We start from the raw sequence: 22754 nt of genomic DNA, 5'->3' as shown, positions 1-22754 counted from the left end.
CAATTCCAATGCCTTCGCGGGCTGTTTCTGCAAAATCGTTCTCAATTAGGAGAAAAATCAAAAAACAAAAACAAAAGTTGCTTTTCAGGCATGTACGCAATTCGCCAACGATAACTCAAAATCAATGAAGAATTTTAAAAACTTTCATCTGCAAAGTTGTAGACCATATCGATTCTGATGCCTCACACAGGTATTTCTACAAAATTGTTTTCAATTAAGAGAAAAATCAAAACATAAAACGAAAGTTTCTTTTCAGGTATGTACGTAGTCCACGAACGATAACTCAAAATCAGTACATAATTTGAAAAAACTTCCTACTGCAAAGTTGTAGACCACATCGATTCCGGTGTCATTTGCGAGTAGTTTCTGCAAAATCGTTTTTAATTAGTAGAAAAATCAAAAACAAAAGTGGAAGTTGCTTTTCAGGTATGTACGCAATCCGCGCACGATAACTCAAAATCGGTGTAGAATTTGAGAAACCTTCCTTCTGCAAAGTTGTAGACCACATCGATTCCGGTCCCTTTGGTGAATAGTTTTTGCAAAATTGTTTTCAATTAGTAGAAAGATTAAAAACAAAAAGAGGAAGTTGCTTTTCAGGTATGTACGCAGTCCGCGAACGATAACTCAAAATCGGTGCAGAATTTGAAAAAATTTCCTTCTGCAAAGTTGTAGAGCACATCGATTCCGATGTCTTTAGCAAATAGTTTTTGCAAAATCATTTTTTATCAGGAGAAAAATCAAAAACAAAAACATACTGCTCTGATACCATGTTGAGAGAGATAGAGAGAGCACAGAAATAGAACCCCAAAGTGTGTAGAATACACACATGAGATGATGTATATATAGAGGGGACCTGGGTGCCATATATAGAGAAGCCATATATTGAGTAGCTTCACATATAAGCTCAACAGGGGATAGATGCACGGAAGGGATGACAGTGTTTCTTGAACATAAAGCTCCCACGTCTTCCATGGAGATACACCATGGATTGCAAATGATGCAAAGAAAAACCAATGAGACTCGTCCAAGGCAAGGTTAACTTGAAACTTACGTCGAAACAAAACTCTAACTCTCAAGCAGCTGATCGTGTTTTTTCTCATGACATGTTTGCGTAGACATTAAAAGGATATTGAAACCAAAGTATTTTAATGCAAAGAACCTAGCCTAAATTTCACATAGTAGTAAGAATTTATAGAGAAGGTTGGAGGTATATATCCCTAGCATCACATAGAAGTTTATGTGTATAATTGTTTTCTTTTGATTGGTAAAAGGCCAGCATAGGTGTTTACTTGTGGAAAACAAGAAGAAATGGTCCTTTTCGGCTAGGACTGAGAACCGTTGGTCTATATTTTGAGCTCAGAATCATTCAAAGCCCTAGAATTGGAAATGAATGGAAGTGAGTCCCTGTCGGGTGAAAGGGACCCGCTGATACGTCTAGAAATCCACTTAGTCTGGGTAGACCTGATGCCGACGGGATAATGAAGGACGAAAAGGATCATGGGAATAGATCAAATGAGGAAGGGAGTTTTGATTAACTAAAGAACACTCGTACTCAAAATTGTTTGGTAAAAATGAACCTTGAAAAGGTTAGAAACCTAAATGGACTATCTTGCACTCGTCCACATCAGCTAGAAATATTGTACTTCTCAGACATTTTTTTAAAGTAACCTAAAGTAGATTGTGTTAAAGCCTTTCCCAAACGAAAGAACCAAATGGAAATTGTATGAAGGAATCGCCTCAATACATGGCGGAGCAGAGAGGATACCCGAATCCTCGGACAAGGATCAGTATATTCCTCGGAAAGTATATGTGATTGCTTAAAAAATAACTAGATATCTGTAGTATTACTAAAGGAATAATGAAATAAAAATATTCAAAAGGGTAAAAAAAATGTGGGAACAACTTGATAAATGCACACTTTGAAGGGTATGCAACAATTTGCGTGCTACTTTCAATTGCTTGAAATGTATTCTTTGATCTACATGACTGGAATATTGGTTTCTAGCATCATAGTACTACCTTCAAAAAGTGCATTCATCAAACGGTTGAGTGGATGGGTGGATTCCAGAGGGTTAATTTATTGGCCAAAAAGTTGAACCCAATTTTATGTTGTCCAGTAAGTTGAGTCAAGTATGGGGAAAGGGAATTCGATCTACGAAGTGGTAACCAAACTTGGGAACGAGGGATTCGTGTAGCCAGTAATTCCACTCATCTTAGGGGAATGCACTGACGTCTGTGCTCAGTCCAAACCAAGAAAAAAAATTAGTGACCTTGAACCAAGGGTGAATGAGAGATCTCCCATCAGTTGACCCTAGAAGGTTGATGTTCTAATTTAGTCTGATGACATTGAATGGTAAGTGGACCCGATGAGGAAAGGTGTTTCTGGGTTAAGGGATCCAAATGACAAAAGTGAATGTTGACACCCCCTTGAGTTGGCATTGAAGATCAAGAGGAGTCATGTCTTGGTGTCGGTCTCAAGTGGGAGGGATGTCAAGAATCACAGTGTAGTTGAGGAAGGCATTGCACCCAACGGTACATGGCATGGCCCTCACACTCACATTTTTCTTATCGAGGCAATTCTTAGAAGAACTAAGGTCCGAAATTTTCATCTTTATCACACCCAATATTATTTTTCCCAAACTCTAAGTATCCTCATTACTTTCTTAGTGGTCTTGTGAGGCTAATGTTTTTGTAGTGGGCTTGTGAGGCTAATATGTTTTGAGAGAGAGAGAGAGAGAGAGAGAGAGAGAGAGAGAGAGAGAGAGAGATTGTGGGTGTACAAACCTTCAAATAGATTATGTGTTGCACTATAAAATGTGTGTGTGCATGCACGTGCACACATGCATCTCGATATGTGATAGGGTTTACATGGTGGGGACAAAAGACATCATGAGAAGCTTGAAAGAAGTTTCAAAGAAAATTTATTAAGTAATATAATGTGTGTGTGTGTGTGTGTGTGTGTGTGTGTGTGTGTGTGTGTGTGTGTGTGTTTGTTTCCTCCTACTACATAGGGGTCGAGAGTGGTCATGATGTGCAGGTCAACCAACGCCTGCAAGAGGGGGTTTTGGGTACATGTATTGAAGGAAAAGACCCTAGAGGGTGTGCACAAGGAGAAGAACATAGAATTGTATGAGCGAAACATATTTTGGTGTAAGCCTACGAGGAAACTTGATCCATAAGACTAGGTATGTATGTGCAAAATACACAATCATTTATAGCATGAGTGATAGAACTTATGCAAGAGTGTATGTTATATTTCTCACAAACCAAGCATGTGTACAACTTGTCACCGCATGTGCTTGTTGTTAAGAGGGAAGGTGTGGAGATCACCCATCATAATTATTAGCAAGATACACATTTGGTTTAAGGGATCATAGTCAAGATTCAAGGTTGTATAAAGAGACACTTAATAGAATACTGATAAAACAATCCTATGGGCTAGCATTTCTTATATCACTAGTTAGTGCTCTTAGCATAACACACAAGGTAGGACTATTGAAGTGACTGTTGTCCAACATAAAGGACATTTTGATGAGAAATAGGCCGGATATAAACATTCACAATAGAGATTTGAGATTCACATTTGTGATTCATACATAGGCAAATTATAGTGCTATCAAGAGGATAAGTAAACAAACCTAAACAAGAGGACAGTCCAATGTGTTTTACCAAAACACACAATCAAACTTAAGTAACTACATTCTAGGTAGCAAGACTTATCATAAGGGTCAAGATAGTGGGTAAGTAGGTGAGCATTTCATATTGACATACATCCAAAATCACATTTGTATGCATGTTAAGATATATGCAAATGTGCTAAATATCAAATAGCTAATGGACATGATAAGGGGGTTACAGATATGAGTAGAACAGAGTATAGAAATATGTTTGTGTTTTCATAATTGAGAGAACTAAGGTCAAGGTCCTTAAAGTCTAAGTAAATGTGTGTCTGTGTGTGTGGCCCACCTCCAACCCTAGGAGAAGGTCCACATGGTGGGAGGTAGGGCCCACCATGTGGAACCCTACCCCCAACCAAGTTTGAACATAGGTGTGACAAAAACTGCCAAGTAAGTAAACGATATGAAATGTTCAAAAAGGTATTTATCATATGTAGAAGGGTTACCATTTGGTAAAGTGGAGCTGATAGGGCTATAAGAATCATCACACGTTTAAAAATTGTCTAACCTCGTATACTTTGTCAAGTGTCAAGTAAGAGAAAATCTCTTACCATTGTTTGCCGTAGTTGAATTGATCTATATTCAAGAAAATAGTTTCAAGTGTTTGTATCTAGAAAACATCCAATATCCTGCAAAATGCTAGATATTAGGTTGATATCTTGAATGGAAATCAATGATAAAAAACTAGTACCACGTATCTATATATTGAGAGGCGTATGCGCTAAATAGACCCGGTGACCTCTACACTAAGACTGTGCATGATGGCCTCATCATGGGAGGTACAAAATAGGGACACCACCTAGCTTGGAATGCAACTAAGATGCATGATAAGGGGTTGGCACATAACACAAGAAGAATATGAGAGAGAGAGAGAGAGAGAGAGAGAGAGAGAGAGAGAGAGAGAGAGATCATTAGAGATTCATTAATATAGGCTTCATAAACACCATAATACAAGGAAGATGTGAGACAAGGGGAGAGAGGGAGAGGAAGAGATCATTAGAGCTTAATTAGTATAGGCTTCATAAATACCATAACACAAGGAAGATGTGAGAGAAGGAGAGAGGGAGAGGAGGAGATCATTAGAGCTTCCATTAATATAGGCTTCATAAATACTATACAAACGTTCACAAGGGTAATTGCACATAATCAACATCTCACGAACTCATGTCTGCATGGTAACTCAAACCTCTTGGCGATTAAGAAACCAAAATGAATAACCATAGCCAATACTATGCCATGGTAGAACTATGTGTGGTAGATGTGCATACACAAGGATGTACATATTAGAGTGTGAGTGCTAGAGCTTGATTGTGTGTCCGTTTACAAAAGAGAAGGCTTCCTTTTATAGGCCAAGAGAGTGTTCAGGAAAGAGATTATGATCAAGAGGAGTTATTACAAAGTAGCCTCAATTAGGGGCATCCTCCCAGTGAGAGAGCTCCACGTTCCTCGCTTATTGACCAATTTCCTCCTAATTGCCTTCATCATGGCAAGCTTTGTCTCCTTGCCATCTTCCATAGTATGAGTCCAAGATCTTCCTTATAATATTTGAGAGAATCTTGATAAAATAAGAGAAAATCCAGCAATAATGGAGAGAAACCTATAAGAAATTGGGTGTGGAGTTGGATAATCATGACCTTTTCTCCATGTGGACAGATAGGCTTCACCATTGTGTCCATATCTCCCAAACTATAGCTGCAAAAATCATAAAACAAATAGGAGAAAAAAGGTCAGCTCAATGCCTACAACTTTGCTGTTGAAAATTTTTTGAAACTCGGAATGAAAAAAATAGAGATAAAATCCACAAAAATATGTGTCTATATTTTCCTTCCCAAAAGTTTTCCAAGCGGTCCCCTCTTGACTCCATGTGCACTCTTGTATCCACAAGTAAATTATGCTTGAATTTGATAATATTTTGTTGACTCCAACTCCATAATGCATAAGATTCTCCTCCCTTTCACTATTGACTCTTATTATTCACTTATAGTGATCGTCAAGTAGTAATGACCGTCAGGTGGAATCAGCATCCAATGAATTTCTTGTTTTCATAGGGCTTGTTCCTACCTCTCCTTATTTTTGAGATCCAAATGTGTCAAAACCATAGCTATGTACAAAATAAATACATGGATTTTTTGTGATTTTCATGCATCAGGTCTCTCTGAGATAATTGGGTAGCTCTCCCCCTTAGGGATTCTCAAGCCTTGCATAGAAACATCACTCACAAGATCACAAGAATCTATAAACTCACCAATTGTGAAATTTGAAATGCCAATCTTTTGTTGTTTCTTAGACTTCCTCTTGATTGACTCCCTTTTTTTCTTCATCTTTTCTTCCTTTTCTAAAGCTTCCTCATGTCTAGAGTGATTAAATCCCATGGTGTCTACCTCTTCTACCTTGGTCTTACCTTTTTTCACTTCTTTGATGGGTTTCTCCACTTTCATCTTGCCCTTATGTTCAAGACTAATAAAACTCACTACTTGGTTGCCAGCTAGTGGTGGTGGTAAAGGTGGAATAAGGATATGTGGTGGTGGTTGTGGTTACACATGTCGTTGTAGGATTTTCACAGGTGGTGTTTGTTGTGGTGGCCTTGATGGTGGTTGACTTGCTCTCGGTGGTGAGATCTGGTTTTGTCTTACCCCTTTGTTGAAATTCTACCTCCTTGGGTATGGGCAATAATACATGCCATGGACATCTTCCCCACAATTGTAGCGATGGTATTCTTGGTTTGCCTTTGTTTTCCTCTCACTTGATCTTGATTGCGATTGTGTGCATGCTCTTGTTACACCAAATGCACAGATAGATTCTGCAGTTGAGTAGTGATGCGGTGTCAGAAGTGTTTTGGAAGAAGTGATTGATCTTGATCTTCATTGTGACTGTGTGCATGCCCTTGTTACACCAAATGCACAGATAGATTCTCTAGTTGAGTAGTGATGCGGTGTCAAGAGTTTTTTGGAAGAAGTGATTCTGCATATGTACATACACATGCGTGGTGCATCAATTAAAAGATTGCCCATTTTCCACAGCCAGGTGGTTACGTGGGGCCCACATGTGTACAGGTAGAACAACGTGTACATAGTACATCGATTTTCATTATCACCAGTACCAGTGTGTTTTTTCTACAATAATGAGAAGTCAGTAGCGTGTAGAACTTCTTGAGGAAGCTATCAGCGGGCCGACGCCATGAGGTAAGCAGCTGCATGAAGTGGCATCCAGTGGCATCAGGAGGTCGAATGGGGTCAATACTTGCATGTGGATAAGTACGGACACAACGTGGGTGCTTTCTTGTGATAATTGTGTAAAAAGGTCATCATAAGAACTATGTTTGGGGGCCACTTCACGTGATTGCGGGATGCATTATTGGAAAAAGTTGAGTTCCAAGTGTGCAGATGGATGTAGAAGGGTGACAAAAATGCACTACGTGGCCATTTTTTGGCCTGTTCGGGGTCACTTTGAGGTCAATCAAAAGGCCAAAGGTGCCCAAGGAAAAAAACTGGAAAATTTGAGAAAAAGACCAGAAAAATGTGGAGAGAAGAGGAGAAATAGCTGCAACTGAGTAGTGATGCGGTGTCAGGAGTTTTTTGGAAGAAGTGATTGTGCATATGTACATACACATGCGTGTTGCATCAATTAAAAGATTGCCCGTTTTCCACAGCCAGGTGGTTACGTGGGACCCACATGTGTACAGGTAGGACAACGTGTACATAGTACATCGATTTTCATTATCACTAGTACCAGTGTGTTTTTTCTACAATAATGAGAAGTCAGTAGCGTGTAGAACTTCTTGAGGAAGCTATCAGCGGGCCAACGCCATGAGGTAAGCAGCTGCATGAAGTGGCATCCAGTGCATCAGGAGGTCGAATGGGGTCAATACTTGCATGTGGATAAGTACGGACACAACGTGGGTGCTTTCTTGTGATAATTGTGTAAAAAGGTCATCATAAGAACTATGTTTGGGGGCCACTTCACGTGATTGTGGGATGCATTATTGGAAAAAGTTGAGTGCCAAGTGTGCAGATGGATGTAGAAGGGTGACAAAAATGCACTACGTGGCCATTTTTTGGCATGTTCGGGGTCAGTTTGAGGTCAATCAAAAGGCCAAAGGTGCCCAAGGAAAAAAACTGGAAAACCTGAGAAAAAGACCAGAAAAATGTGGAGAGAAGAGGAGAAACAGCCGCAACTCAGTTTTTGTTGTTTTGCCGCTTGTTTTGGCCATAAACTGTTCATCCAATGTCGGATTTGAGCACTTTGATATTGTAGACTGGGGTTTTTGGCCACTTCACACACAATGGAGCTGTCCATTTTGCCAAATTTCTCACTTTTTCCTGCTATTTTGGCTGTGTAAGTTTCTCCTGTGAAGCGAAGCCTCGGTTCGAATTTGTGATTGTATCTGACATATTTCATCCATATTGTGTGAGCTATTTGCCCCATTGGTGGTGGCCCAAGCTCAACTGTATCTAAACACCAAAAATCTTCCTCTTTTGAGACGCATTTTTTGGGTGTGTGTGTGTGTGTGTGTGTCTCTGTGTTGAGTGGGCAAATGGATAGTCTCTCCTCTCACTCCATCAGTGTGTTCCCTGTCTCGGCTAGGTGGGTTGTGTAAGCCTAGTGCTGCCCCATAGTGTGTGCGTGTATCATCCCAAGAGTGTGTTTGAGGTGATTATAGAGACATTGTGTGTGTTTCCAATCCGCTCACATTCTTTTGGTGCCCCCACGGAGGATCTTCTTTGAGTACCTTCAGCTTGTAGATTCGAGATTTGGGATTACAGGTTGCAAATTACAAGTTACAGGTTACAGGTTACAGGTTACAGGTACAGGTATGGGTGATTCACACAGGTACAAGTAGCTGGAGTAGAGTGATATATAGGCAAGTGGGAGTCACTTGCAGTTGTTGTGGCTATGCATCATTTGGCGCCTGTTTGAGCGCATTGTCTTATATTGTACATTACTTGTGGATGCTGCCATTGTACGCCTTTGTGGAGCCATACTTGTTTTTATTTGGCAGTCCCAGCCATTTTTTAGACTTGGTCTGGAAGATGGTCATTTTTGAGATTTTACTATACGAGATTTGCATAAGCTTTCGTAAGAGGGTCGATAGCGTGAGGTTTTATTGAGCTGGGGGATTCTCAAATTTGAGATCCTTTCGGTGATACAGGTGGCTGGAGCACCCTTTTCATGACCTCACCATAGGCTATGTACTAGCGATTCTTACTTGATGCTCGGGTTCTATTGTTGGCAAGTTATGCATACATATACAGTCTACATTTTGGGTTCTTACTACTCTACTTCTGGGGAAACTCTGCCAAAATTTTTCCAAGTTGTGATGGCTAGTTTTTTGGTCTTTTGAGCCATTTATGCTGTTATGCTACTGAAATTCTGGCAAAATCAGAGGATAAGTCAGGTGTGCCTTCTTGGGAGCTGCATGGTTGTCTTTAATATATGATCAAGACACACCTCAATTCACTCCTTTCCATTTAACACAAAGAATACAAATAAATGTTCATGTGTCCAGGAAGATTTTTTTCCAGTATCACATAGTATTTATGTTCACGCCAGAAGATTACGAGAGATACTGGAATCCCCTTTGCCTGTTGTAATTCTAATGATTAACTATGATTACTCATTTGATGTACATGTGTTTATCCTTATCTAAAGATGAGCTCCGTTGAAGTTTGTGGGGATTGAGTCAGTAAAAAGTTTTGGGTTCTTGCACCTGTGTTAGAAGGGGTTATCAAAGCATCAAAACTTGGTTAGACATGGATTTCTCTTATCCAAAATTTCATGGAAGAAGTGATGAAGATGTGGAAGACTTTTTGGAGCAAGTAGAGGTGGCATGCATCAACAATGATATGTGTGATGAGGAGAAGATTTTTAGGCTATTTGGATTCCTTTTGAAAGATGAGTCCCATGTTTGGTTCATGGATTTGGAAGCTAAAGAATCAGTGGCTTCTTCGTATGGTTTGAGTCTTGACAAGTTTATAGAAGATTTCTTAGAGTGTTTCTGGGTTTTTGAAGATACAATTGTAGTATGGAATGAGCTCAATGCTCTTAAGCAAGGTTCTTGTCAAAGTGTTGATGCCTATATACAAGTTTTTATAGATTTATGCACTTGTTAGTGTGTTGCTCTTAAGGATGAGACCCCCCCTTATTCACTGAAGAAAAGTTCTTTTGTTGATGGTTTGTCTCCTTGGTTGAGGCTCGAGGTTGAGTTGAAGAGGCCCAAGTCTTTTGAAGATGCATACGCATTGCGAAGTACAAAGGAATGGAATATTAAGTGTCTTGAGGATCATGGTATCAGTACTACAGGTACGCATGTGCAAGATGGTTTTGACATGCAAGATGAGGTTAAGCCTAAGCAGGTGAAAAGTAGCCTATCCTATGATGTGTCTCGTTTCTTCCCAAGGTCTATTGTGAGGTGTAAAGAGGTCTTGCAGGTTGACAGGTTTATGGAAGATCCTAAAGAGGTGAGTAATGCTTTGGATACAGGATTGAAAAGTCTTAAAGAGGATGCATTGGCTACTTGTGTACCTTGTGATTCTGTGTGTGAGTGTGGGGTTGAGGTTATTAACAATGAGCACATATCTTTGGATACTATTTCCTTGGAAATTAGGCAAGAGGGCAAGGTTGAGAGCCATTTTGTGGATTGGTTGGATGTGGATCCTGTTTTGAAGCCATATTTTGATGCATGTGAAGTGATTGAACCCATTTGTGAGCATGATTGTGGTTTAGAGCAGGGACTTGTACCCTTGGAGACTGATGAATCCATGCTAGAAGCTATGGATATCAGTGATAGCCATGATTATGACGTGGATGAAGTTATGTGTGATCATGAGTATGCTTATGATGATGGGGTTTGACATATATGAGTCCAATGACAAGGAACTTAGATATATGGATGCCTATGCTAGGGATACGTGTGCCTTGGGGATACTTTTGTGCTTTGGATGTGAACAACTTTACCTTCACACAATGTTGTTATCTACTTGGGTGCATGATTTTCAAGTTGTTTCTATGGTGGCTGGTGAAGCCAAGATGCCAGGTGATGAGTCACTTGAGTTGTCTCAATCGGTTGGGTTGAATGTGATATGCAATATTTCTACTTTTGGAGCTCCAGATAGGGTGGATGTATTAGGGTGCATGCTGGTTGATTGGTGATAAATATATGCATGGTGTTATGATGCTTCTTGTGAATCAAGCGATATGCCTTTGTCTTTTTGATCTAGGAGGAATGAGCATCTACTAGTGTTGTTGCTGAGCATGAATGCTCTAGCAGGCTAGGGGATGGGCAAATTATGTCAGGAGTGTGTTGGAAGAAGTGATTGCACATATGCACATACACATGCATGGTGCATCAAATAAAGGATTTCCCATTTTCCAGAGCCAAGTGGTTACGTGCGGCCCACATGTGTACATAGTACATCGATTTTCATTATCACCAGTACTAGTGTGTTTTTTCTACAATAATGAGGAGTTGGTAGCGCGTAAAACTTCTCGAGGAAGCTATCAGCGGGCCGATGCCATGAGGTAAGCAGGTGCATCAAGTGGCATTGAGTGGTCAAATGGGGTCAATACTGAAGGTTCCATGGAAAGCGTGTACGAGTGCAAGTGTGAGAGCAGTGAGAGAGAGAGAACTCCTTTGGGTGGAGTGCATAGCAACGTTATCCTGTTTGCAGGTCCTTATTCTAATGTAGTTAAAGAATAAGTGTATAATGGTTAAGTTAGTAGATGAGTTAGTAGTAAGTGGGATGTCCGGCTAGTTGGCCTGAATCCCAACAAACTCCCACTTGAAGGCCAACATAGCCCAAGTGACCTGGTATGTACAACCATGAAGAAATCTAGTGGCTTCAACCTATACCCATCAACTCACTACAATGTGTAAACCGCTCCAAAGCTAAGCCTTTTGTCAAAGCATCTGCTGGGTTGTTGTCAGTGTGTACCTTGACCAAATCAATGAGATTTTTGGCCAAGAAATCTCTACCCACTGCCAAAGAATATGGTACCTTAGCCATTTCAGCTCGCTCAGCATCAGATTTGGGTGCATCTTCCTTGTTGAGTTTCAAGAATGCCTACATTGGGATACTCAATGCTTTTCCCCCTTGCATATTGAAATGCTGCAAAACTTTCTCAATGTATGTTTCGTGAGATAACTCAAGAATATGACGTTTGCGATCTCTTTTGTTTTGCATGCCAAGAAAGTGTGTAGCATCCCCCAAATCTTTCATTGCAAAATTATTTCTAAGTGTATTCTTCAAGTTGGCAATTTTTGCAATGGATTTCCCAGTTATAAGCATGTCATCAACATACAAAACTAGAATGATCATCTAGCCATCATCTAGATTTCTTGTGTACAAGCAGTGAACCTCTTCGCTCCTTTTATATCCTTGAGACCTCATACATGCATCAAATTTATGATACCACTACTTTGAACCCTACTTTAAGCCATAAAGTGCCTTTTTGAGCTTACATACTAGCTCCTCACGAGATGCATTCTCCTGAACAAACCCTTCAGGCTGCTGTATGTAAACATCCTCATCAAAATCCCCATAAATAAATATTGTCTTTACATCCATTTGGACAAGTTCCATGTCCTCAATTGCTACAAGACCAAGTACGGTTCTAAGCGATGTCATCTTGACCACAGGTGAGAAGATTCCATCAAAATTGACTCCCTTTTGCTGTTTGAACCCTTTGGCTACAGGTCTAGCCTTGTACTTTGGATTTGGATCACCTGAGGTAAATTTCTTCTTATAAACCCATTTGCAAGGTAAAGCTTTTGCATCATTTGGCAGTTATACCAAGTCCCAAGTGTCATTAGCAAGAATCAAGTTATACTCAAATTCCATAGCCTGCTCCCACTTCACCACATCATCCGTCATCATGGATTCTTGGTAGCAGCTTGGCTCACCGCAATCAGTCAACATGATGTAATCAAGACCTGGCTCGAAAGGTGCAAGTGGACGAGAGACTGTAAGCCCCATGGCGTAGTGAAAGTTATCTTTGTTCGGTCTTTAAGAGCAATCTTCAATTGAAAATAGCCTAAAAAACCATCACACATATTATACCTCTCATAACCTGCCACTGAATCCAAGGTCTGATCGATGAATGGGAGAGGATATGGGTTCTTCTTAGTGTCGGCATTTAAGGGTTTAAAATAAACACAAATCCTCCACTTTCCATCCTTCTTTGGGTACTACTGGACTCACCCATTATGTGGTCTCCACAGGGACTATGAACCCTGCCTTCAATAACTTGCCACCTCTTCCCGCAAGGCTTCCATCTGCTCTTGACCCATCCTTCAAGCCTTTGTCCCACTGGCTTAACACCTTCTTATAGCTCTATATGCATCTCTTCTCCTTTGAACCCTCTAATCTTTTCATATGAAGTAATAAACAAATCGGGAAAACTAGCTAGTATGTGAAAATATATCTCCTTCTCCATAGCTGAGAGGTCTCCACTGATCATTTGTGTCATCAATTCTTGCTTCTTTGACAATTCAACCTTGGTTTGCATCAGCCCTTCAATCACTTCATAAGGCCCTTCACTTTCATCTTCAACCTCATTTGCAAATGCGACTAAACTAGATTCCTGGATTTCTTTGTCCATCAAAAGAAATGCAACATCAACATCCTCATCACTGTTGTTAGTACTATCATTGTCCTCATCAGTCACTGTGGAATAGTCTTCATCAGTACACTCATCCTCATCTTCATAAGGCTCTGTTAATTATGGAGCCTGATTTACCCTTGTAATTTTTTGTGGTAAAAGCACACATTTGTAAGGCCCCCATTATGAGGAGAAGCCATCGTGCATGAAGGAAAATCACTCGCCGGAAACCAATATTTTCACAGCCAAAAATCAGGGGCAACTTTAGGGGCCTCGGGGGCGGAAGCCCCCGAGACTTTTTTTTCCTCGCCGGAATATTCCTTTTCGCCGGAATGTTATGGCCGGACGGCGGACAAAAAGTGGTTGGAAAACAACTGACTGGTGGCCGGTAGTCAATGGCTGGTGGCCGGTGGTCGGAAGCCAATGGCCGATGGCCGGTGGCCGAATTCAATGGCCGATGGCCGTATTCAAAAGCGGACTTGTCTTCTCAAGGGCGGCCACACATGGACGGATTGGAGGGTCCGATTTGGACTTATCTACACAAGGACGGCTACACATGGCTGCCTCTCATGAGAGAGGGCAGCCCTTTTGGACTATAAAAGGAGGCCATTTCTACACACATTTTATGGTGTGAAGTTGATGCAACAAGGTGAGTGTGAGGTGGTGAGAGTGAAGCCAGGCGGGAGCTCCATTAAGGGTATAATCCCTTTGTAAACTACTTCTTGTTTTGAAGTACTAAAGCCATTGAGTGGCTGCTTTCCCGTGGACATATCCCACATTGGGTGAACCACGTATATCGTGTGTACTCTCTCTCTCTCTCTACTCTACTCTATAATCTTTTGTGTGTGAAATTTATCTCTCTCCATTAAGTAATCTACTCAAATATTTATTTAGCTACGTCTTATTTCCTAACAACTGGTATCAGAGCAAGGTTTGCTCGTAGCTAAGTTATCTCAAGGAAAGGATTCCTTGAAATGAGTGGGAGTTATGGCGGAGGAAGGGAAGCTCGAGATTAAGAAGTTCAACGGCAAAAACTACTAACATTGGAAGATGTATATTGAAGATTATCTCTACCAGAAGGACCTCTATTTGCCAATAGGAGGTCCTGCGAAGAAGCCCGCAACAATGGCAGATGAAGCATGGATTTTCCTTGATCGAAAGGCACTGGGAACAATCCGGTTAAGCTTGGCCTCAACGGTGGCCTTCAATGTTTCGGAGATGAAGACCACGGAGGATTTGATGAAGTCACTTGACCATTTCTACGAGAAACCTTCGGTATCCAATAAGGTATTTCTTATGAAGCGCTTGTTCAATCTAAAGATAGCACAGAATGGTTCAGTTGCAGAACACCTAAATGAATTTAACACAAATATAAGTCAACTTCGATCGGTGAAAATCAGTTTCGATGACGAAGTGCGAGCTCTCCTTATACTATCATCTCTACCGGATAGTTGGGATAGCCTTGTGATGGCTGTAAGTAATTCTATCTCTCGAACAAATACTCTTAAGTTTGATGATGTTGTGGGTGTTCTCCTAAGCGAGGAAATACAAAGGAGAAGCACGGGAGAATCATCAAGTGCTGCACTGTCAGTGGAAACAAGAGGAAGGCCTAAGGAGAGGTTCAAAAACCAAAAAGGTCGTGATCGCTCAAGGCGGAGCAAGTCACGCACAAAGTCAGCTCTTGAATGTTGGAACTGCAGCAAGAAAGGCCACGTCAAGAAGGATTGTTGGTCCAAGAAGAAGAAGGAGGCAGAGTCTCAAGAAAATAAGCCAACATTGGAGGCCAATGTGGCAGGTAAAGTAGAGCAAGATGCTCTAATTCTCTCATTAGACAATGTGTCTAATTCCTGGATAGTAGATTCCGAAGATTCATTCCATGTGACACCACACAAGCAACATTTCCAAGATTACACCAAAGGTAATTTTGGGTATGTATACTTGGGAGATGATGAAGCTTGTGAGATTGTCCCGCAAAGGTACAGTTTCTGTCAAAACTGCTAATGGAAATGAGTGGAAGCTTAAAGACGTTAGGCATGTTCCTTCTCTTTGCAAAAATTTGATCTGTATAGGACAATTGGATGATGAAGGTCACAACATTGCATTCGGAAACAAACGGTGGAAGATCTCAAAAGGATCTTTGGTGGTTTCCAAGGGAGAAAAAGTCGGTACACTTTACTTGTGCACTGTTAGCATGCAACCTTTAGCTTGTGCAGCAACTACAGAAGTTGACAGTGCGGTGTGGCACTACCAGCTTGGGCATATGAGTGCCAAAGGAATGAAAATCCTTCAAACAAAGAAGCTTCTACCAGGTTTAAAAGAAGTGGACTTAGAGTTCTGTGAAGATTGTGTTTAGGTAAACAAAAGAGAGTAAAATTTCAAAAATCAAGAAATGAAAGAAAAAATAGAAAACTTGAGTTGGCTTATTCTGATGTTTGGGGTCCTGCAAGTACACCATCACTTGGTGGCTCATTCTACTATGTAACATTCATAGACAATGCGACTAGAAAAACATGGATTTATGTCATGAAGAATAAGTCCGATGTATTTTCCATATTTCAAAGGTGGAAAGCCTTTGTGCAGAATGAAATAGGTACCAAGGTTAAACGCCTCAGATCCGACAATGGAGGTGAATATTGCAGTCAAGCTTTTGAAATATTTTCTGCTCGCAATGGCATTCGGAGGCAAAGGACAACCCCAAGGACACCTCAACAAAATGGCATTTCAGAAAGGATGAACAGAACAATCATGGAGCGAGCACGAAGCATGCGGCTACATGCAGGCCTACCGCTTGAGCTTTGGGCGGAAGCTGTAAGTACGTCTGTGTACTTAATCAACCGATCACCCTCAACGGCATTGGATTGGGGAGTTCCAGAAGAGGCATGGACAGGTAAACCGGTGAATTATGCATTTCTCAAAGTGTTTGGGTGTGAAGCTTACATGCACATAGATAGAAGCCTAAGATCAAAGCTAGATGCAAAGTCCAAAAAGTGTTTCTTCATTGGCTATGGAGAAGGTGACTTTGGGTATCGCCTATGGAATCCTGAAGATGGTAAAATCTTAAGGAGTAGGGATGTAATTGTTAACAAACAAAATATGTACAAAGATTACTTGGAAAGAAAACAAACAAAAGAAACAGGTGATGAGTACATGGAGCTTGAGAACGGTGAAGACTCAAGGACTGCAAACGGTGACAATGTGCAACAACGTCAACCAAATGAGGAGCCTCAACCTATTCCCCGAAGATCTACAAGAGCAAGTAGACCTCTAGAAAGGTTTGTTCCTTCCTTCAACCATCTCTTAATCTCAGATTCTGGAGAGCCGAAATCATACGAAGAAGCTATGCAACATGAATCCAAAGAAGAATGGACGAAGAGCATGCAAGTGGAGATGGACTCACTACATCGCAACCAAACATGGGAGTTGGTTGAGTTGCCTAAAGGTAAGCGGGCACTTCAAAACAAATGGGTGTACAAGCTGAAGGAAAAACAAGGTGGGAAGAAAAGGTACAAGTCTAGGCTTGTGGTAAAAGGGTTTTCTCAAAAGAAAGGTATTGACTTCAATGAAATATTTTCTCCTGTTGTAAAAATGAACTCAATTAGGCTTGTCTTAAGCCTTGTGGGCTGCTCGTGATCTTAATCTCGAGCAAATTGCACATGCAGTTGGAGTTGTGAGCAGGTTCATGGAAAACCTAGGTAAAGAGCATTGGCAAGCTGTGAAGTGGATACTTAGGTATCTAAAAGGGACAACAACGAATTCTTTGTATTTTGGAGGAACTGATATTTTTCTAGAAGGGTATGCTGATGCAGATATGGCAGGTGACAAAGATACTCGAAGGAGCACTACTGGCTATGTCTTCACGGTTGGAGGCACAGCAGTAAGCTGGGCTTCAAAGCTGCAGAAAGTGGTCTCACTTTCTACCATGGAAGCAGAGTATGTAGCAATGACGGAGGCAAGCAAAGAAATTATGTGGCTTCATAGATTCTTAGAAGAGCTTGGATTCAAACAAGACAATTGTGTCTTGTACAATGATAGCCAAAGCGCTATCCATCTTGAAAAGAACTTAGCCTTTCATTCAAGGACAAAGCACATTGACGTGAGATATCACTTCATACGCACTCTTTTGGAAGAGGGACAGCTAAAGCTAGGAAAGGTGCATACAAGTGAAAATCATGCAGACATGTTTACAAAGGTGGTCAACAAGGAGAAGTTGAGCTTTTGCTCATCTTCAATCGGCATTCAAGGATAAGAAGTCAGGATGTAAAGCAGTCACAGGTTTGGTTTGGAGATCAGTCTCCAAGTGGGAGATTGTTAAGTATGGAGCCTGATTTACCCTTGTAATTTTCTATGGTAAACGCGCACATTTATAAGGCCCCCATTATGAGGAGAAGACATCGTGCATGAAGGAAAATCAGTCGCCGGAAACCAAAATTTTCATCGGCCACCGGCCAAAAATAGGGGCCGCCGGAATGTTATGGCCGGACGGCGGCCGAAAAGTGGTCGGAAAACAACCAGTCGGTTGGCCGGTGGGGGCCGGTGGCCGGGAGTAAATGGCCGGTGGCCGTATTCAAAAGCAGACTTGTCTTCTCAAGGGCGGCCACACATGGGCGGATTGGAGGGTCCGATTTGAACTTATCTACACAAGGACGGCTACACATGGCTGCCTCTCATGAGAGAGGGCAGCCCTTTTGGACTATAAAAGGAGGCCATTTCTACACACATTTTATGGTGTGAAGTTGATGCAACAAGGTGAGTGTGAGGTGGTGAGAGTGAAGCAAGGCGGGATCTCCATTAAGGGTATAATCCCTTTGTAAACTACTTCTTGTTTTGAAGTACTAAAGCCATTGAGTGGCTACTTTCCCGTGGACGTAGCCCACATTGGGTGAACCACGTATATCGTGTATACTCTCTCTCTCTCTCTCTCTCTCTCTCTCTCTCTCTCTCTCTCTCTCTCTCTACTCTATAATCTTTTGTGTGTGAAATTTATCTCTCTCGATTAAGTAATCTACTCAAATACAGGCTCTTTTAATACTTTCCTTCTGTCCATATTATATAGCTTCTTGGCACCTGTCTGCCCATAGAGGCTAATTGTACCACGTCTCCAATCTTCAATAGCTTCCACTGCACATGACCATGGTCTGCCCAGTATAATAGGATATGCTCCCAAACCCACTGGCATCACATGAAAATCAACCACTGCCTTTGCATCATACGCCTCCACTTCTAAGCTCTTTACAACACCCAAACATTTTACTTTTTGATGGTTTGCCAATCTGATCCTAAAGCCTGACACCCCAGTCACTGTAAGACCCATCTTCTCAATGCATGAGTGTGTTATGACACATATTTGGGCTCCACCATCAGCATCACCTTGTCCCATATTTTTTCTTTTGTGCCACACATCTACTACTGGGAAAATGTCTAGTAGCTCATCCATTGCCAACACCTTCACTGAACCTCTCACTGGTTCTTTCTCCATTGGGTTAAGCATCCTCTTCCACTATCGCTTTAGCTTAGGCACCATCTCTATAAGCTGCCCAAAAGTAACATCTTCCTTCTTGCTTGTCAAATCCTCCTTCAAGTCATAGCTTAATTGCCCATCCACTATCTAGTGGAAAATCTGAAACATGAAACTTGCGACAAGCCCTCCTTTTCCTCTTGGCCTTGACATCCTCGCCTTCATGGCTCTTTCCCTTCTTCTTACTAGGACCTAGGGCACTTCTGCCTTCCTTGTCCTCTGTGGTCCTCTTCCCAATGGGTATCACTGATGTATTCTCCAGCTTTGCTGCCTTCTCCAAGGTGACCACACTTATCACTTTTGTCTTTCCCTTTTCCTCTTGGGTTAATCCACTGGTTCCTTCTTCTCCCTTAATTTCAATGCCATACTCATTTGACCTGGTTAGCACCTGTCTTGGAAATGGATACATGTCTCCTCCCATCCTTGGTGGCTTATCACATTGCGGGTTGATGTGGCCCAACTCTCCACAATTATAACACATGGGTGTCTGCCTCCAAAACCTACCATTGCTTTGTCCAACACCATTCCTGGGCCTTTCTTCACCTCCTGGCTGATTTGCAAACCTCCCCCAACCTCAATTATTTCCCACATTACCTAGCATGTTTAGGCTGAGATTCTTCATTAAATCTACCACTTGCCTCATGTCTTGCCTTAGCCCATCATCTTGCACTGTTGTAGTGACCATTGCTAGCATAACCTGAGGAGTAACAAAAACCACTGGTGCATGATGAACTCTTGGCATGCGACCTTGCAAAGAATCCATAGGGTGAAATTGAGACCTCATGGGCGAAGACTCCAACCCTAGCTCACTCACTTTCCTCAGCTTCCACTCTATGTTCCTTGCCACCTCCAATGCATCTTCATATGTTCTAAGCTTCTTTAGCTCCACTCTCTCAAGAGGTATCTTTTGGTTTATGGAGGCTTTTTGGACCATGTCGACTCTCTCTCTCTCTCTCTCTCTCTCTCTCTCTCTCTCTCTCTCTCTCTCTCTCTCTCTCTCTCTCTCTCTGTGGTAGAGAGAAACCCTTGCTACAGCAGAAGATCCATAATCTATAGATAATTGCACTTCACCAAACCCCCCCCCCCCCCCACACACACACGCACAGAGAGAGAGAGAGAGAGAGAGAGAGAGAGAGAGAGAGAGAGAGAGAGAGAGAGAGAGAGAGAGAGAGAGAGAGAGAGACTACATGCATGGCCAACAAACTTTGTGTAGTCTCTGCCTGATTGGCCCTCAGGCGCAATCGCAAGCCAAGTCTCTTCGCTACAAGCTCCTAGGAGGACTTGATGTGAGAAGGGCTTGCTATGGTGTGCTGAGGTTTGTTATGGAGAGCGGTGCAAAGGGTTGCGAGGTCATTGTTAGTGGCAAGCTTAGAGCCCAGCAAGCAAAATCTACAAAATTTATAGCTGGGTATATGATCTCATCTGGACACTCTGTGAACTCGTTTATCGATTTGGCACCTCTCGGATCTGCTCCATTCCGTTATCACAGATCACAAGTCCATTCCGTTTTTCTCTCCGCCGACTTGAGCTCATTTTCCAGCTAGTTGGCGGCACTTCCATGTAGCCTTTGTTTTTTGCAATTTTCACCAATATAATCCTCGAATATGTAGAGAATGCCATTGCACGAGCTGGTGGGGTGTTGTGTACAAGCTGGTTGCTCTACTGCTACCTCCAAGTGCATGCAACACGGATCTGTTCTAGTGAAAAGAGACTGGATGTGCGAACTGGACGTGATTTGCATGACCTGTGTGTACAAGAAAGAGCTCGGCATGAGCAACACAGCTGCATACACGACACATTTCATGAGAGAAGAAGACAAAGAAGAAGAAGACTGCACTGGCGGGTCTACTGCAAGCTCAAGTTAGAGGCAAAAAAAAACTCTCTCAAAGAGTGCGTGTTGACGCGGGCTCTTTTAGGGAGTTTTTTTTAATAGAAAAAAACTCTTTGAAAGAGTGTGCGGGGGCGCACACACTTTGAGAGAGTTATATATATATATTATATTATATATTTTATATATATATATATATATGTGGAAAATTTACCAAAATATCCCTCTAGTTTGTGAAAATATCCAAATACATATCAAATTTCCAAAATACCCCCACTATTTTTTCATAAATTCCCAAAGTGCCTCTCAAATTTTCCAAATTCTCCAAAGATAAAAAAGTTTGTACCTTTCATAAGGAGACTGTCTATCACTACAAGATACTAAAACTAGAATTTGAGTTGGTTATGTAGGCTTTGGAGATGTATTGCTTTATTATTTTTAGATATAATTGCCCTTTCTTGGGAGGTGATTTGTGACAAACTACATGTTACTCACTCAAAAATGGATCTCGATTGTCAAAAAAGAATTAAAAACTTATTAGCTTTAAGAATCCGACCAAAATAGATACAAGGGTATTTTGGGAATTTCCACAAATTAGAGGGCTATTTTGGTAATTTTCCATATATATATATATATATATATATATAGTGTATTACTGTTCGCATTATGGCTTCGTTATTGTGAGGGCTAAGTGAAAGAAATAGTCAGCCGTGGTCTCTCGGATTGCAAACTTTCATGGAGATTCTTGAGGCTCGATTCATTTTGTTTGTGCTCGATATTTTGCTTTAACTTTAGTGTTAGGGAGAAATCAATTTCACAAAAGAGGATATTAAAAAATATATTACTCTAAATTCTTAAAATTTTCAAGAAAATTTTTTCCCTCTCCCTCTCCTATCAACTGGTTATTTTGATTTTTCAACTGGCCCAAGGACGAGCTAAGGCACCAAACACTGATCTGCTGAAAACAAATTGCTTATTGTCCCGTGATAGTCATAATGTTTCTTGTTTTTTTAGAGAGGGATAGAGAGATGGGGAGAGAGATCTAAGCATCTTCTCTCACTTAGTAGCGTTCTTCTTGGTGGCCGGACATGACCTCTTGCATTCTCGTTACAATGCAACCCTTTCCCTCATCCAGGTAGCAAGATTTCCATACCACCTTATCTTGAGTAGACACAAGCTCAAAAGAGACTAAATTTTTTCGCAAACAAATTAGTATGCAAAGTCCCTCTTGTTGACATTATCGCTCCAAATGTGAAGAAGGCTCTTGTACTACGTTTTAGAGTAGGGCATGGCTTTGATCTTCATAGATTCGAGCCAAATTTGTCTCTTATAATTGGCGACGGCATGAATATTCCACATCACCAAGGATGTAAAGCATATTCCAATGGTGATATGCTTGTCCATTGTGTGGTAGATGTTATGTCCTTCCTGGCATCTGCCATATTTTTCCAAACAATGCTTCAAAATGGAAAGGAGCCGCATCTTCAATCTTTGTGAAAGAAGCTGTTCAATTGATTGATGCATGAAGCAAGATATACTATGGGCAATTTGGATGCCACCACCATATTACCGAGGCCAAAGTGGAGTCCCCATAAGGAGGCCATAAAGTCAAACCTATGTCAGCTTCTTGGAATAGATCTTTTAGAAGTTAATATCAAGCCCATTACCCATGAAAAGGACAATAGCTTGGGAGAGAATCGTAGCATTCTTGCCCACACTGTTGTGTTATTAATAAAGAAATAAGTAAACAAATGTATAGTAAATATTTGTAGGCTTTAATGGCTACTTGTGTGTACCAATTAATCATTGATTAAGCAATGATTCAGAGAGAGACAGATAGAGGCATAAGAGGAAGAGCTAGAGACATTTTAACGTCATAGGAACATTCCAGAAGATACTTCATATCTCTATCGACTAGTCTTGAAGTGCTACTCTAAGGGAAGGGAAGAGCCTGAGAGAGAGGTGCCTTAAGAGAAAGAACTCTGAGAGATTTAATGCACAATCATATGATATATGCATTAGTAAATTTATGTCTTCTTTCACACATATCACACTTGCAAATATGTCTTGTACTTGCTCATACTCATACTACTAATAAAATCGATGATTAGATTTGTATATTGGTGACCTAACTCTA

This window comes from Adiantum capillus-veneris, chromosome 29, assembly GCF_014529385.1.
Source record: "Adiantum capillus-veneris isolate H3 chromosome 29, ASM1452938v2, whole genome shotgun sequence".
NCBI classification, from domain to species: domain Eukaryota; kingdom Viridiplantae; phylum Streptophyta; class Polypodiopsida; order Polypodiales; family Pteridaceae; genus Adiantum; species Adiantum capillus-veneris.
The sequence above is the reverse complement of the archived record's forward strand: the minus strand, read 5'-3'. Positions refer to the sequence as shown.